We start from the raw sequence: 15,770 nt of genomic DNA on the forward strand, positions 1-15,770 counted from the left end.
CTACAAATAAAGAATTGATGCTAGGAAGGGTACCAGGAGATAGACCCACACAGATGGGATTTGGGCATAGGTTTGGTTATCCAAGGGGCAGTGCTGAGCTCCTTGCCAATGGGATATGGGATGCTGGTCATTTCCAGGGAGTGACCTCACAATGACTCAAGCTACCACTTACTGTTGATTGTGATGAATTGCCAGCTGAGGCACATACCTTGGGAGCTAAGTAGTTGCTGCACTTGACCACTATGAAGATTGGTGTGGGAAGGGTCCTTTTGGATGCACTTGAGCAGGGGCCCCTAATCCCTGGGTCACAGGCCTGTATTGGGCCACACAGCAGGAGGTGAGCAGCGGGTGGGTGAGTGAAGCTTCATCTGTATTTACAGCCACTCCCCACATTACTGCCTGATCTCGGGCTCCTGACAGATCAGCGGCAGCTTTAGATTCTCATAGGAGCACGAATCCTTTGTGAACTGTGCATGTGAGGGATCTACCTTGCTCTGTTCTTATGAGAATCTAATGCCTGATAATCTATGACTGTCTCACATCACCCCCAGATGGGACCGTCTAGTTGCAGAAAAACAAGCTCAGGACTCCCACTCATTCTACATTATGGTGAGTTACATAATTATTTCATTATATACTACAATATAATAATAATAGAAATAACGTACACAATAAATGTAATTTACTTGAAATATTCCAAAACTGACCTGCTGCCCCTAGTCTGTGGAAAAATTGTCTTCCACAAAACCAGTCCCTGGTGCCAAAAAAATTGGGGACCGCTGCACTTGAGCACTTACAGAGAGAAAAACAGAAAGTTCAAGTCTTTACTTCTCAGCATAAGTCGCGGTCTAAGATCCAGAGAGCTTCCATGATAGCCCAAACACAATTCCTTATTTTTTGTATCCACAGGGCTGATATTGAAAATCAAACACAAACTTAAATGTGCGGGTTGCTGAATTGCAATGACAGTTGAATTCACCTACCCTCCAGCCACACGGAATGTCAGTTTCCTTCCGGGACTTTACTGGTCCTTGAGGAAACCCTCTCCCTACCCCCATCATCACTCTTTCACTCTCATCTTTGCTCATCTTTAGCCTCAGCTGAGATGTCTCACTTCACTCTCTATGATGCAACAAGAAGCCCCTTGGGAGCGTTTCAGTCCCACTCTATACTCCTGTCATTGTGCTCATCACAGTCTGGTAAGTGTTGACATACGATTCCTGTATTAGTCCATTTTCCATTGCTATAAGGAAACACCTGAGGCTAGGTAGTTTATAAAGAAAAAAGGTTTATTTGGCTCACAGTTCTGCAGACTGTACAAGTAGCATGGTTCCAGGCTGGGCCATGGCCCACACCTGTAACCCCAGCACTTTGAGATGCTGAGGCAAAAGGATTGCTTGAGCCCAGAATTTTGAAACAAGCCTGGGAAACATGGTGAGACCTTGTTTCTACTAAAAATAAAAAAAATAGCCAGGTATGATGGTACACTAATGCATGCCTGTTGTCCCAGCCACCTTGGAGGCCAAGGTAAAAAGATCTGGGAAAGTGCTGGGATTATTGGCATGAGCGACCACATCTGGCCAGTTTATTTTCTATTACTGGCTCAATGTAAAGGCTGCATCTCAGGAACAGCCAATGAAAGAGATGCACAGGGTAAGGTAAGTGGGAAGGGGCACTTCCATGCCCTCTGTTGGGCACACTACCCTTCCAGCACCTCCTTGTGTTCAGCAAAACAGAAGCTCTCCAAACCGTATTGTTTAGGGTTTTCATGGAGGCATGATAAAATCATTGGCCATTGGTCGTTAAATCTCCAGACCCTTTTGCCTCCTGGAGTTCAGCGAGTGAGGCTGAAAGTTCCGAGCCTCAAAAAATGTGGTTGGGGCCAGATGCAGTGTCTCAGCCTGTAATCCCATAACTTTGGGAGGCCAAGGCGGTGGATCACTTGAGTTCAGGGGTTCAAGACCAACCTGAACAACGTGGTGAAACCCCGTCTCTACTAAAAAAACAAAAATTAGCTGGGCATGGTAGCGGGCACCTGTATGTAGTCCCAGCTACTCGGGAGGCTGAGGCAGGAGAATCATTTGAACCCAGGAGGTGGAAGTTTCAGTGAACCGAGATCACGTCACTGTACTCCAGCCTGGGTGACAGTGAGACTCTGTCTCAAAAAAAAAAAAAAAAAAAAAAAAAGTTGAAAAAAATTAGCCAGGTGTGTCAGCTCCTAGGGAGGCCAAGGCAGGAGGATTGTTTAAGCCTGAGAGGTTGAGGTTGCTGTGAGCTGTGACTGCACCACTGTACTTTATCCTGGGCAATAGAGAAAGACCCTGTTTCAAAAAGAAAGAAAGAAATGAGCATGATGGAAATGGGGACAGATGGCAATGTTAAGTAGAGTGGTCAGGGTTGGCCTCATAAGTGAAAATTGAGCAAAAGTTTGAAGCAGGTGATGGAGCTGGCCAAGGTGCTGAGGGAAGAGCACTGTAGGCTGAATCAACAGGATAAAGGCATTGGGAGGAAACTCCCTGGTGTGTCTGAGGCTCTGGAAGGAGGCCAGTGGAGCAAACAGATAGAGGGAGAGAAGTAGGGGAGGAGCCAGGGAGTTGCTGGGCTGGGATCAGTACAGATCGTGTAAGCCCTGGGAGGCCATTGCTGGGGCTTTGGCTTTTACTGTGACTAAAATGGGAACTGCGGGGTGGTTCTGAGCAGAGAGGCAACATGATCTGTCTCCTGATTTAAAAGCACCCCCTGGCTGCTGAGTTGAGAAAGACTGTGGGAAGATTTGGGTAGAAGCACAGGGGCCAAGCTGTGGCAACATCCAGGTGGGAGATGATAGTGGTCCTGACCAGGGTCATGGTGGTGGTGAGAGATGGTCAGAGCCCGCATACATGTTGAAGTCAGTCAATAGGATTTCCTGACAGACTGGATGTGAACTGCGAGAGAAGGTGGGAGTCAAGCTTGAGTTTGATTCTAATTGAATTATTAATTAAAAAAAACACTACTACCTTTCTCAGTCCTACTAAGTAAAGGATGCAAGATTAAAGAAGTCTCAAGACAGGCCAGATGCAGTGTCTCACACCTATAGTTCCAACAGCTTGAGAGGCAGAGATGGGAGTACGTTTTAAGGCCGTGAGTTTGAGAGCAGCCTGGGCAACATAGCAAGACCTCCTCTCTACAAAAATAAAAGAAATTTAATAAAATAAAATAAATATAGCTGGGCATGGTGGTGTGCACCTATAGCCTCAGTTACTCAGGAGGCCGAGGTAGGCAGATGTCTTGAAGCTAAGAGTTTGAGGCCAGCTTGGGCAATATAGCAAGACTTCTCTCTTTACAAAAATGAAAAAAATAGTGTGACATGGTGTTACTTGCCTGTATTCCCAGGTACTGGGGCAGCTGAGGCAGGAGCATCTCTGGAGCCCGGTTGGTGAAGGCTGTAGTGAGCTATGATTATACCACTGCACTCCAGCCTGGGTGACAGACTGGGACCCTGTCTCAAAATACAAATACAAATGAAATGAAATCTGAAGTCAGACCAGTCCCTTCTAGGCTATGCAGTCCTTACAACCGCATAGCCGTGTGATCGGGTTTGTGTGGCTGTGGATGAGGAGACCTCTTTCCAGTTGTTGTTGGCTATATAATCAGTTTATTTTTAAATATAGTAATCAAATACGTTTCCTCATACTTGATCATCTCAGATATGTGTGGGTTTTGAAATTCTCCTTGAAAGAAATTGTAACACCTTATTGGCTCCATCATTCCATAATTTTTTTATCTGATCAGTTTTTTAAAAGATCAGAATTGATATTAGACCACCAAATCAGTTTTGATTAATGAGAAAATGAAATTGCATTGTTTGCACTTTATCCAAGATTGGTATCATATTGGCTAAATCAAATCAAAACACAAAATTAGAACTTATTTATCATGAAACTATGTCATTCTTGAAGAAGATGCCTTTTTTTTTTTTTTTTTTTGACAGAGTCTTGCTTTTGTCACCCAGGCTGGAGTGCAATGGCATGATTTTGGCTCACCGCAACCTCCTCCTGCTGGGCTCAACCAGTTCTCCTGCCTCAGGCTCCCAAGTAGCTGGGATTACAGCCACGTGTTACCACACCCAGCTAATTTTTGTATTTTTAGTAGAGACACAGTTTCACCATGTTGGCCAGGCTGGTCTCGAACTCTTGACCTCAGGTGAACTGCCTGCCTAGGCCTCCCAAAGTGTAGGGATTACAGGCATGAGCCACCATGCCCGGCCTCCATTTCTTTTTTGTAGTCTTTAGTAAACAGCTGCTATCATTGCAGACTTGCTATTCAGACACTTAGGAATTTTTCACTAGGAGGCATGTAAAGAAAGACTATGAGCATTTGTAATGAATTTAGCATTCATTCTTTGACTGCATGGCTATCCCCAGAGCTGTAACTTTACTAATGAATTTTTTAGAAGCTGATAAGCTAGCAACTGAGCCTAACCAGCCACTCACCCTCATTATTCAGTGCCCTTTTATTCTTGTCTATTTCTCCACCAACTTGGCTACACTCACAAAGTGGTAAAAACTTGCATTTCTTTTCTTTCCTTTTTAGAGACAGAGTCCTGCTCTGTTACCCAGGCTGCAGTACAGTGACATGATCATGGGTCACTGTAGCTTCAAACTCCTGGGCTTAAGCAATCCTCCCATGTCAGTCTCCCGGGTAGCTGGGACTACAGACATGTGCCACCATGCCCAGCTAATTTTTTTATTTTTTTATCATAGAGACGGGATCTTGCTAGGTTGCTCAGACTGGGCTCAAACCTCTGACCTCAAGTGATCCTCCTGCCTCAGCCTCCCAAAGAGCTGGGATTACAGGCAGGCATGACTACCTGTGCCCAGCCCCTTATTATTATTATTTAAAATAATAGTTTTATTAAAATATAATTCACATACCATTCACTTTATTTATTGAAATCTGCAATTCAGTAGGTTTTAGAGTATTCCCAGAGCTGTACATCGATCACCACAGTCACTTTTAGAAACTTTCATTACTCTATAGAGAAATCCGCACCCCTTAGCCACTACCTCCTACTCCCCCCACCTGCCTTGGCCACCAGCCTTAGGCAACCATTGATCCATTTTTTTGTCACTATAGATTTGCCTAACCTGGACAAATAGAATTGTATAATATGTGGTCTTTCGTGGCTTTTTTTTCCCTCTTAGCACAATGTTTTCAAAGTTCCTTTATGTCATAGTGTGTATCAATATTTCATTACTTCTGTGGCTGAATAATATTCTGTGGTAGAGACACACTGCATTTTGTTTATCTGTTCATCAGTTGGTGGACATTTGGGTTTTTTCCATGTATTGGCCATTATGAATAATGGTGCTATGAAGATTGCTGTACAAGTTTTTGTGTGGACATATATTTTTATTACTCTGGGATATATGCCTAGGAGTGAAATTGTCGCATTATACGACGACTGTACATTTAGCATTTTGAGACACTGCCAGACTGTTTTCTAAAGTGGCTACACCAATTGGGTGCAATGGCTCACAGCTGTAATCCTAGCTACTCAGGAGGCTCAGTTGTGAGGATGGCTTGAGCCCATGAGTTCAAGACAAGCCTGGGCAAGATAGTGAGACCCTGTCTTGGTTTTTTTAAAAATCCAGTTAAAATGACAAGAAAAGAAATACCCAAGCAAAGTGGTTACATGATTTTATGTTCCCACCAGTAATGTATGTGGGTTCCAATTCCTCCACATCTTCACTGACATTTTTTTTTCTAGACAGGGGCTTGCTCTGTCTCTCAGGCTGCAGCACAGTAATGCCATTACAGTTCATTATAGCCTTGACCTCCCAGGCACAAGTGATTCCCTCATGTCAGCCTCCTGAGTAGCTGGGAATTATAGGTGCATGCCACCATGCCTGGCTAATTTTTATATTTTTTTGTAGTAATGGGGTTTGACTATGTTGATTAGGCTGGTCTCGTACTCCTGGCCTCAAGTGATCTGCCCACCTCAGCCTCCCAAAGTTCTGGAATTACAGGCTGAGCCACTGTGCCCGGCCTTCACCAACATTTGTTATTATCTTTTTTTTTTCTTTATACCTTAAAGCAGTGTAAGAACAAGTATCTTCAATTATTCTAAACAAAAATTATAATCCCAGGGCATTGGGAGGGTGAGATAGGAAGATCTCTTGATGCCAGGGTTTTGTTTTTGTTTTTGTTTTTTTTGTTTGTTTGTTTGTATTTTTCTTTTTTTTGAGACAGAGTCTCACTGTCGCCCAGGGTGGAGTGCGGTGGTGCGACCTCGGCTCACTGCAGCCTCCACCTCCCAGGTTCAAGTGATTCTTCTGCCTCAGCCTCCTAAGTAGTTGAGATTACAGGCACATGCCACTACTGCCCAGCTAATTTTTGTACTTTTAGTACAGATGGAGTTTCACCATGTTGGTCAGGCTGGTTTCTAACTCCTGACCTCAGGTGATCTGCCTGCCTTGGCCTCCCAAAGTGCTGGGATTACAGGCATGAGCCCTCATGTCCAGCCTGATTCCAGGAGTTTTAGACCAGCCTTGGCAACCTAGCAAGACCTCATCTCTGCAGAATATTTAAAAATTAGCCAGATGTGGTGGTGTGGTGGTGCCTGCCTTATAGTCTCTCTCTTTTTTTTTTTTTTTACTTTTTGAGAAACTGTCTGTTTCTGTCACACAGGCTGGAGTGCAGTGGTGTGATCATGGCTCACTGCAGTCTGAAACTGCTGGGATCCAGTGATCAGTCCTCCCACCTCATCCTACCAAGTAGTGGGGACCACAGGTGCATGCCACCCGGGTCTCGCTATGTTGCCCAGACTGATCTTGAGCTCCTGGCCTCAAGCGATCCTCTCACCTTGGCCTCCCAAAGTGCAAGGATTACACGTATGAGCCACCATGCCTGACCCCTACCCTGCCTATTGAGAACCAAAAGAAGGATCCAAATTCTCCTTAGCTCAACTCGAGCCATTTCCCGATTGCTTCATCAGCAAGGAGCTGGTTATTGGGCTGTCCAGGCCTCCCAAACTGCACAGAAATGAGGTGAGGGAGTTTTTCTGCTGCTCCACTCTGTGAGGAGTTGGAGGATGATGTTTACTTGTTTGCAGAGAGAGATGCATTGTAGGCACCTTAGGATGGAGGGGACCCTGATTCCAATGTCCTTTTTTTCCTTTAGAAATAGGACCTTGCCCTGTCACTCAGGCTGGAGTTCAGTGGTCCTATCACGGCTCATTGTAGCCTCAAACTCCCAGGCTCAAGCGATCCTACCACTTCAACCTTCCCAGTAGCTGGGACTACAGGTAAGCACCATGGCACACAGTGATTATTATTATTATTATTTTTTAGTAGAGATGGGGCCTCTCACTATGTTGCCAGGGCTGGCCTTGAACTTCTGCATGCAAGGGAATTTCCTGGCTTGGCCTCCCAAAGTATTGGTATTACAGGGATAAGCCATTGTGCCCACCATCTCTGGTTCTTAACTTTCTGCCTCCCTCTTCCACATTTAAAGAACACTTGTAATTACATGGGCTCTTCTAGATACTCCAGGATAATATTATTTTAAGGTCAGCTGATTAGCAACATTAATTTCATCTGCACTCTTAATTCCCCCTTCCTATGTATTTGTGCAGTGTAACATAGGACATGAGCAATTGGTGGGGTGGGGGGGTCATTACTTTGGCCACCACAGTAACTTTTTTGTGCCAGGTACTCAGCTAAGCCCTGGTGAATTAAGCATGAATAATACATACTCGCTAATCTCCATCCATTCATGGGAGGAGCATTTCACCTCCCATGCTCCTGAGAATCTGGAGAGTCAAGGAAGGCTTCCAGGAGGAGGTGATGCCAAAGCGGACAAGTGACAGGAGCCAAAGCTAGCCAGGAAGAGAGTAGAGGTTTAAGGGGAAGTGTACTCTTTAAGCAGAGGGCATCACCTACTTCAGAGACTCCCAGAGGGGAAAGAGTGTGGATTCAGGATTCAGCTCCTTATGAGAATCTAATTCCTGATTCAGGGGGCAGATGAGACTCAGTTGGACTCCACAGCAGGTAAAATGGAGAGGGGCAAGCAGTGAGGCTGCTTTGCAAGGCAGGGCAGAGCAGGGGCTTTTAAGGAGTTTGGACTTAATCCCCGAGACAAGGAGAAGTGATGTAAATGGGGGAGTAATGTGATGAGATTAATGGATTGGAGACATGGCTCAGGCTGCTGTGTGGAGAAGGCACCACGGGGAGCAGATGGCTCAGTGGGTGTGCAGGAGACCTAAAGCAGGGGATACACTGAGTTTAGGGAGAGGTTTTTAAAATAGAAGAAGTTTGAGTAATTTAGATGATGGTGGGAAGGAGCTAAAAGAGGGGGATAGGTTAAAGATACAGGGAAGTGGGAGGAAGAACTGACAAGTGAGTTTCCAGAGAGGGCCGGAGAAGAGGAGATTCCCATAGGGGGATTAGCACTTTCTTTTCTTTTCATTTTCTTTCTAAGACAGGGTCTCTGTCGTCCAGGCTGGAGTGCAGTGGCAGGATCTTGGCTCACTGTAGCCTAGACTTCCCAGGCTCAAGGGACCCTCCCACCCTAGACTCCCAAGTAGCTGGAACTACAGGTGTGTACCACTACCACACCTGGCTAATTTTTCTCTTTTCTTGGTAGACACAGGGTCTCATTATGTTTGTCAGACTGGTCTCCAACTCCTGGCCTCAAGTGATCCTCCTGCCTAGGCTTCCCAAATTGCTGGGATTACAGGCTTGAGTCACCATGCCTGGCCTCTGCTAGTTCTGTATTCTGTAGAGTTGTCTTTAATTTGTGCTAGTGTGTCCCTCATTATGCTGATCCTCTGTTAAAATTAACATTTTTTGTTTTGAGATGGAGTATAGCTCTTATTGCCCAGGCTGAAGTGCAATGGCGCGATCTTGGCTCACCGCAACATCCGCCTGCCGGGTTCAAGCGATTTTCCTGCCTCAGCCTCCCAAGTAGCTGGGATTTACAGGTATGTGCCATCACACCTGGCTAATTTTATATTTTTAGTAGAAACGGGGTTTCTCCATGTTGGTCAGGCTGGTCTCAAACTCCTGACCTCAGGTGATCCACCTGCCTCTACCTCCCAAACTGCTGGGATTACAGACGTGAGCCACTGCACCTGGCCAAAATTAATACTTCTTATATTAAATTTACATATATTGTTTTTCTTCTTCTTCTTTTTTTTTTAATACCGGGTCTCATGCTATCACCCAGGCTGGAGTGCAGTGGCACAATCTCTGCTCACTGCAACCTCCACCTGCCAGGCTTAAGCAGTTCTCCTGCCTCAGCCTCCTGAGTAGGTGGGATTACAGATATATGCCACCACACCTGGCTAGTTTTTGTGTTTTTTGTAGAGATGGGGTTTCACCATGTTTCCCAGGCTGGTCTCAAACTCCTGAGCTCAAAGCGTTCCACCCGCCTTGGCCTCCCAAAATGCTGGGATTTTGGGAGGTGTGAGCCACTTTGCTCATTCTAGTTTAAACTTTTGAGTGGTTTGTGTCTCCTGATTGGACTCCTACAAATACAGAATTGATGATAGGAAGGATTCCAGGAGATAGACGCACACAGATGGGATTTGGGCATAGGTTTGGTTATCCAAGGAGCAGTGCTCAGCTCCTTTCCAATGGGACATGGGATGCTGGTCATTTCCAGGAAGTGACCTCACAATGACTCAAGCTACCACTTACTGTTGATTGTGATGAAATGCCAGCTGAGCCATAGGCCCTGCAAGCTTAGGAGTGCTACACTTGACCACTGTGGCAGTAAATATGACTCTGAAGAAGGGCATGGGATGGATCCTTTCAGATGCACTTTAGCAGGGGTCTCCAACCACAGGGCCACAGAGCCGGAGGTGAACAGTAGGCGAGTGAGGGAAAACTTCATCTGTATTTCTAGCCCTCCCATCACTTGCATGACCACTTAAGCATGATGTCCTGTCACAGCAGCAGCAGCATTAGATTCTCCTAGGAGCACGAACCCTGTTATGTGCATGTGAGGGATCTAGGTTTCGTGCTCCTTATGAGAATCTAATGCCTGATGATCTAATGCCTGGGGTGACTGTCTCCCATCACCCCAGATGGACAGTCTAGTTGCAGGAAAACAAGCTCAGCGATCCCACTGATTCTACATTTTAGTGAGTTGTAGAATTATTTCATTATATATTACAATGTAATAATAATAGAAATAAAGTGTGCAATATACATAATGCACTTGAATCATCCTGAAATCATTTCCTTCACCCCAGGTCTTTGGAAAAATTGTCTTCCACACATTCACTCTGTTATTTTTTGGTAGAGACAGGGCCTTAATATGTTTTCCAGGCTGATATCAAACTGCTGGCCTCGAGTAATATACCTCTCTCAGCCTCCCAAAGTGTTGAGATTACAGGCAGAAGCCACCACGCTCAACCAAGACTGAGTTTTTTAAACCAAATAAAAATTAAATGAGATTACCTGAGCCCAGGTGGTCAAGGCTGCAGTGAGCCCTGATTGCAGCACTGCACTCCAACCTAGGTGACAGAATGAGATTCTGTCTCAAAAAATAAAATAAAATAAAATACAAATTAATCCTTTATGACATTCCCAATAAGTTTCCCTCCTAAGTGTTCCCCAAAAGGCTATGAACTTAAAGTTTCACATAGCATTTAAAACATTTAAGAACTTATGTCTGTCTGTGTCACTGTTCTATTTCAAAAGAATATCTTTTTGTCACTTCCAGCTGGATCTACCATGAAAGACTTCAGAGTCCAGGAAGAGAGACTGACTGGGCAACATGTTATTCAGGTACAAAAAGACTTGGAATATAACTCAAAAATGATCAAATAATAGTTCATGCATCAAGTGCAATGGGAGGCTCTTCTGGAGGGTGAGAGAAGCTTCCAGTTAAGGTGACTTTTGAAGCCAAGTCCTGAAAGATGAGGAAGAGTTGTATGAGAATGGGGTGGGAAGGGGGAGGTGGAGGGGAATGGGCTGGGGTGGGATGGAGTGAGCTGCCCAGGCAGGGAAACCAGCACTGTAACAACCTGAACAATGAAGATGGCATATTTTTTTTTTTCAGGAAGTGGTGAATTAAGTGTGGCAGGAATACTTTGTAGCGACAGTAATTTGCTTGTATGGAATTTTGCCTGAGAGACCTCACTACAGTTTCTAATCTTTTGATGTTATCATCCATCCCTGTCCTTGTCAAATAGTTTGGAATAGGTATGATGATCACAATAACACCAAGCATAATATCTCATTAATTGTCACAAAATGACAGGTAGGTGCCACAGTTATCCTCATTTTATGAATGAAGTGATGAAGACTTAGGGATAACGAATGATTTGCCCAAGCTCACCTGGATGTTAAGACTGAGTCAAATGTTGGGTCTGGTCTGACTTTAATGTTTGCTTTGTTCATGAGCACCACGTATTGCCTCTCCTATGCAGTTAAGCAGGTAGACAGGTCAAAGAAAAGCCTGTGTTTGTCTCTGCTCACGCACTTTTGACTGAACGTGTGTGTGGAGTTTGTATACCAAGTTTTCCAGTGTTCTGGATATTAACTGGGTATCCCACAATTTTATTCTGACACTACGTGGAGTTAGCACAGACTCCACAGGTTAGGGGCTTAGTCCCACAAGACTATCTTCACTTCAGGTGCCAGTGGCAAGTCCTAGGTTGTCACCTGTACTTTTGTCCAACCTGTTACAAATCAGGGTTTCCAATGACCCTCTTCTTGGGTTTAATGATTTGCTAGAATGGTTTACAGAACTCAGAAAAACAGTTTATTTTCTTTTTTCTGAGAAACAGGTTCTCATTTTGTTGCACAGGCTGGTGCGCAATGGTGCAGTCATAGCTCATTGCAGCATCAACTGCCTGGTCTCCAGTGGTCCTCCCACCTCAGCCTCCGTAGTAGTTGAGACTACATGCTTGCACCACCACACCTGGCTAATTTCTTTTATTTTTTTTGTAGAGATGGGGTCTTGTTGTGTTGCCCAGGCCGGCCACAAATTCCTGGGCTCAAGTGATCCTCCCACCTCAGCCTCTTAAAGTGCTGGGATTACAGATGTGAGCCACCGTATCTGGCCAGTTCATTTCCTATTACTGGTTCATTGTAAAGGATACATCTCAGAAACAGCCAATGAAAGAGACATACTTTCCGGATGCTGTGGCTCATGTCTGTAATTCCAGCACTTTGGGAGGCTGAGGTGGGAGGATTACTTAAACTCAGGAGTTTGAGATCAGCCTGGGCAACATGGTGAAAACCCATCTCTACAAAAAATTAGAAAAATAAAAATAAATAACCAGGTGCAGTGTTGTGCATCTATTATTCCAGCTACTAGGGAAGGTGAGCCGAGAGGATGCCTTGAGCTGGGGACTGGGGAGGCTTAGGTTGCTGTGAGCTGAGATTGTGCCACTGCACTCCAGCATGGACAAAAGAGCCAGACCCTGTCTCAAAAGAAAAGAAAGATGCCCAGGGCAAGGTAAGTTAGGAGGGGCACAGAGCTCCCATGTCCTCTGTTGAACATGCCACCTTGCCAACATCTCCTGTGTTCAGCAACCCCAGAAGCTCTGCAAACCCCATTCAGGGTGTTTATGGAGGCTTTATTATGCAAGCATGATTGGTAAAATCTTTGGCCGTTGGTGATTAAGTCAATCTTCAGCCCCTCTTCCTCCTGGAGTTCAGTGCATGAGGCTGAAAGTTCCAAGCCTCTAATCATGTGATTGCCCCCAAAGTTCTTAGAGGCTCTTGTGTTAGAAACCTGGGACCAAGACTAAATATTAAAAACAAAAGATGCTCCTATCATGTCTATCACTGAGGTCTTTGTAAGAGCTTTGGAAGCTCTGTGCCAGGAACCAGGGACAGAGATTAAATATGTATTTATTTTCTTTTTTTGAGACAGAATCTCCCCGTGTCATCCAGACTGGAATGCAGTAATGTGATCATAGCTCACTATAGCTCTGACCTCCTGAGATCAAGCCATTCTCCCTCCTCAGCCTCCCAAGTAGCTGGGACTACACATGCATGTCACCCACACCCAGCTCGTTTTCATAGAGATGAGATTTAGTTATGTCACCCAGGCCGATCTCAAACTCCTGGGCTAAACTGATCATCTCACCTCAGCCTCTCAAGTAGCTGGGACTACAGGTGCACACCACCATGTCCGGCTAATATTTATTTTAATTTTTTTCTAGAGGTGGGATCTCACGATGTTGTTCAGGCTACTTTCAAATTTTGGGCTACAAGTGTTTCTCCTGCCTTGATCTCCCAGTGTTGGGATTATGGGTGGGAGCCACCATGCCCAGCAATCACAAGGATCTTTATGAAAGAAAGAAGGTAGGACAGTTAGAATTGGAGCAGGAGATGTGGTGATGGAAGCAGAGATCAGAGAGGGAGATTTGAAGATGCTTCACTTCTAGCTTTGAAGACGGAGTCAAGGGCCATGATCCAAGGAATGTCGGTGGCTTCTAGAAGCGGGAAAAGCTAAAGGAACACTTTAGAGTCTCCAGAAGGAATGCAGCCCTGCTGACACCTTGACTTTAGCCTTAATAGACCTATTTTGGGCTTCTGGGCCCCAGAACTGTAAGATGGTAGATTTGTGGTGTTTTAAGCCACTAAATGTAAGAAACTGCAAACTGTTGCAGCAGGAAGAAGAACATGAAGCCAGTCATGGTGGCTAATGCCAGCAATCCCAGCACTTCAGGAATTTAGACAGGAGGATCACATGAGGCCAGGAATTCAAGACCAACCTGGGCAACATGGTGAGACCTTGTCTCTATGAAAAATAAAACAATTGGCTGGGCACAGTGGCTCATGCCTGAAATTTCAGCACTTTGGGAGGCCGAGGTGGGTGAGTCACCTGAGGTCAGGAGTTCGAGACCAGCCTGGCCAACATTGCAAAACCTTGTCTCTACTAGAAATACAAAAATTAGCCAGGCATGGTGGCAAGCACCTGTAATCCCCACTACTGGGGAGGCTGAGGCAGGAGAATCACTTGAATCCAGGAGGTGGAAGTTGCAGTAAGCTGGGATTGCACCATTGCACTCCAGCCTGGGCAAGAAGAGTAAAACTCCATCTCAAAATTAAAAAAAAAAAAAAAATAGGTCTGGCAGCCAAGATGGCTGGATACGAACAGCTCCGGTCTACATCTCCCAGCATGAGCGACGCAGAAGACAGGTGATTTCTGCATTTCCATCTGAGGTACCAGGTTCATCTCACTAGGGAATGCCAGACAGTGGGCGCAGGACAGTGGGTGCAGTGCACCGTGCACGAGCCAAAGCAGGGCAAGGCATTGCCTCACTCAGGAAGCACAAGGGGTCAGGGAGTTCCCTTTCCTAGTCAAAGAAAGGGGTGACAGATGGCACCTGGAAAATCAGGTCACTCCCACCCTAATACTGCGCTTTTCTGATGGGCTTAAAAAATGGCGCACCAGGAGATTATATCCCGCACATGGCTTGGAGGGTCCTACGCCCACGGAGTCTCGCTGACTGCTAGCACAGCAGTCTGAAATCAAACTGCAAGGCGGCAGCGAGGCTGGGGGAGGGGCGCCCGCCATTGCCCAGGCTCGCTTAGGTAAACAAAGCAGCCGGGAAGCTGGAAGTGGGTGGAGCCCACCACAGCTCAAGGAGGCCTGCCTGCCTCTGTAGGCTCCACCTCTGGGGGCAGGGCACAGACAAACAAAAAGACAGCAGTAACCTCTGCAGACTTAAATGTCCCTGTCTGACAGCTTTGAAGAGAGCAGTGGTTCTCCCAGCACGCAGCTGGAGATCTGAGAACGGGCAGACTGCCTCCTCAAGTGGGTCCCTGACCCCTGACCCCTGAGCAGCCTAACTGGGAGGCACCCCCCAGTAGGGGCAGACTGACACCTCACACGGCCGAGTACTCCTCTGAGACAAAACTTCCAGAGGAACGATCAGACAGCAGCATTCGCGGTTCACAAAAATCCGCTGTTCTGCAGCCACCGCTGCTGATACCCAGGCAAACAGGGTCTGGAGTGGACCTCTAGCAACCTCCAACAGACCTGCAACTGAGGGTCCTGTCTGTTAGAAGGAAAACTAACAAACAGAAAGGACATCCACACCAAAAACCCATCTGTACGTCACCATCATCAAAGACCAAAAGTAGATAAAACCACAAAGATGGGGAAAAAACAGAGCAGAAAAACTGGAAACTCTAAAAAGCAGAGCACGTCTCCTCCTCCAAAGGAACGCAGTTCCTCACCAGCAATGGAACAAAGCTGGTTGGAGAATGACTTTGACGAGTTGAGAGAAGAAGGCTTCAGATGATCAAACTACTCTGAGCTACAGGAGGAAATTCAAACCAAAGGCAAAGAAGTTAAAAACTGAAAAAAGTTTAGAAGAATGTATAACTAGAATAACCAATACAGAGAAGTGCTTAAAGGAGCTGATGGAGCTGAAAGCCAAGGCTCGAGAACTACGTGAAGAATGCAGAAGCCTTAGGAGCCGATGAGATCAACTGGAAGAAAGGGTATCAGTGATGGAAGATGAAATGAATGAAATGAAGCGAGAAGGGAAGTTTAGAGAAAAAAGAATAAAAAGAAATGAACAAAGCCTCCAAGAAATATAGGACTATGTGAAAAGACCAAACCTACGTCTGATTGGTGTACCTGAAAGTGATGGGGAGAATGGAACCAAGTTGGAAAACACTCTGCAGGATATTATCCAGGAGAAGTTCCCCAATCTAGCAAGGCAGGCCAATATTCAGATTCAGGAAATACAGAGAACGCCACAAAGATACTCCTCGAGAAGAGCAACTCCAAGACACATAATTGTCAGATTC

The 15,770-nt window shown here is 45.6% G+C and overlaps 1 pseudogene; it reads left to right on the forward strand.

The window, feature by feature from the left end:
- The first annotated feature begins 242 nt into the window (after positions 1–242).
- LOC134810618 (putative uncharacterized protein FLJ44672) overlaps positions 243–15,770 on the forward strand; it is a 28,002-nt pseudogene continuing 12,474 nt past the window's right edge.

Source organism: Pan troglodytes, chromosome 6 (genome assembly GCF_028858775.2).
Source record: "Pan troglodytes isolate AG18354 chromosome 6, NHGRI_mPanTro3-v2.0_pri, whole genome shotgun sequence".
Lineage (NCBI taxonomy): Eukaryota > Metazoa > Chordata > Mammalia > Primates > Hominidae > Pan > Pan troglodytes.